This window comes from Durio zibethinus, unplaced genomic scaffold (assembly GCF_047325235.1).
Source record: "Durio zibethinus cultivar Kanyao isolate XHJ-2024 unplaced genomic scaffold, ASM4732523v1 HiC_scaffold_392, whole genome shotgun sequence".
Taxonomy (NCBI): domain Eukaryota; kingdom Viridiplantae; phylum Streptophyta; class Magnoliopsida; order Malvales; family Malvaceae; genus Durio; species Durio zibethinus.
The window spans coordinates 210,001-212,500 of record NW_028323015.1 but is presented as its reverse complement, the minus strand read 5'-3'; positions in this window follow the sequence as shown (position 1 = coordinate 212,500).

The following is a 2,500-nucleotide window of genomic DNA, read 5'->3' as shown; positions in this document are numbered from 1 at the left end:
TCGAGGCAACCTGCCGCACCAGGGCCCAGCGTGTGCCGATGGTGGTCGAGGCAAGTTCCCGCACCAGCGCCCAGCGTGTGCCGATGGTGCTCGAGGCAACCGACCGCAACAGGGCCCAGCGTGTGCCGATGGTGCTCGAGGCAACCTGCCGCACCAGGGCCCAGCGTCTGCCGATGGTGCTCGAGGCAACCTGCCGCACCAGGGCCCAGCGTCTGCCGATGGTGCTCGAGGCAAGCGCCCGCACCAGGGCCCAGCGTGTGCCGATGGTGGTCGAGGCAAGCGCCCGCACCAGGGCCCAGCGTGTGCCGATGGTGGTCGACGCAACCGCCCGCACCAGGGCCCAGCGTGTGCCGATGGTGCTCGAGGCAACCTGCCGCACCAGGGCCCAGCGTGTGCCGATGGTGCTCGAGGCAACCGACCGCACCAGGGCCGAGCGTGTGCCGATGGTGGTCGAGGCAAGCGCCCGCACCAGGGCCCAGCGTGTGCCGATGGTGGTCGAGGCAACCTGCCGCACCAGGGCCCAGCGTGTGCCGATGGTGCTCGAGGCAACCGACCGCACCAGGGCCGAGCGTGTGCCGATGGTGCTCGAGGCAAGCGCCCGCACCAGGGCCCAGCGTGTGCCGATGGTGGTCGAGGCAACCTGCCGCACCAGCGCCCAGCGTGTGCCGATGGTGCTCGAGGCAACCTGCCGCACCAGGGCCCAGCGTGTGCCGATGGTGGTCGAGGCAAGCGCCCGCACCAGGGCCCAGCGTGTGCCGATGGTGGTCGAGGCAACCGCCCGCACCAGGGCCCAGCGTGTGCCGATGGTGGTCGAGGCAACCACCCGCACCAGGGCCCAGCGTGTGCCGATGGTGGTCGAGGCAACCTGCCGCACCAGGGCGGAGCGTGTGCCGATGGTGGTCGAGGCAAGCGCCCGCACCAGGGCCCAGCGTGTGCCGATGGTGGTCGAGGCTGCCGATGGTGGTCGAGGCAACCTGCCGCAGCAGGGCCCAGCGTGTGCCGATGGTGCTCGAGGCAACCGACCGCACCAGGGCCGAGCGTGTGCCGATGGTGCTCGAGGCAAGCTGCCGCACCAGGGCCCAGCGTGTGCCGATGGTGGTCGAGGCAACCGCCCGCACCAGGGCCCAGCGTGTGCCGATGGTGATCGAGGCAACCGACCGCACCAGGGCCCAGCGTGTGCCGATGGTGCTCGAGGCAACCTGCCGCACCAGGGCCCAGCGTGTGCCGATGGTCGTCGAGGGAACCTGCCGCACCAGGGCCCAGCGTGTGCCGATGGTGGTCGAGGCAAGCGCCCGCACCAGGGCCCAGCGTGTGCCGATGGTGCTCGAGGCAACCGACCGCACCAGGGCCCAGCGTGTGCCGATGGTGCTCGAGGCAACCTGCCGCACCAGGGCCCAGCGTGTGCCGATGGTGGTCGAGGCAAGCGCCCGCACCAGGGCCCAGCGTGTGCCGATGGTGGTCGAGGCAAGCGCCCGCACCAGGGCCCAGCGTGTGCCGATGGTGCTCGAGGCAACCGACCGCACCAGGGCCCAGCGTGTGCCGATGGTGCTCGAGGCAAGCGGCCGCACCAGGGCCCAGCGTGTGCCGATGGTGGTCGAGGCAAGCGCCCGCACAAGGGCCCAGCGTGTGCCGATGGTGGTCGAGGCAAGCGCCCGCACCAGGGCCCAACGTGTGCCGATGGTGCTGGGGGCAACCGCCCGCACCAGGGCCCAGCGTGTGCCGATGGTGATCGAGGCAACCGCCCGCCCCAGGGCCCAGCGTGTGCCGATGGTGGTCGAGGCAAGCGCCCGCACCAGTGCCCAGCGTGTGCCGATGGTGGTCGAGGCAAGCGCCCGCACCAGGGCCCAGCTTTTGCCGATGGTGATCGAGGCAACCGGCCGCTCCAGGGCCCAGCGTGTGCCGATGGTTATCGGGGCAACCGGCCGCACCAGGGCCCAGGGTCTGCCGATGGTGCTCGAGGCAACCGCCCGCACCAAGGCTCAGCATGTGCCGCTGGTGATCGAGGCAACAACCCACACCAGGGCCCAGCTTGTGCCGATGGCGGTCGAGGCAAGTGCCCGTACGGAAGGGCAGCCTATGCCGATGATGGTCGATGCATGTGCCATCACCATGCGTCATCATGTGCCATTGATGGTCGAGGCCTTGGCCGAAGTTCGATTTTGAGCCACGGTGCCCATGCTTGGCTCCAGCATGTGCTGGTGCCGCATTTTTTTCACTCGGGACAGCATCGCCGGAGCATCGCCGGAGTACCGCCGGAGAACCTGACCGGCGGCATTGGGGTTCCGGCGATTGGGAGGGGGGCCGGGGGGGTGTGCGCACATGACGTGCGATGGGTGCTGGTGCTTGGCCCTTGTGTTGGCCCCCTATCCCTCATCAAACCTCTGAGAACTCACACCCCCTTAAAGAGCGTTTGAGATTTTACAGGTTTGCTGCCAGTAGCCGTTGAAGTGTCTGAAACGGGGACACTTTTTTCAAACGGTCGCGAAATCTTCTTCGGTTC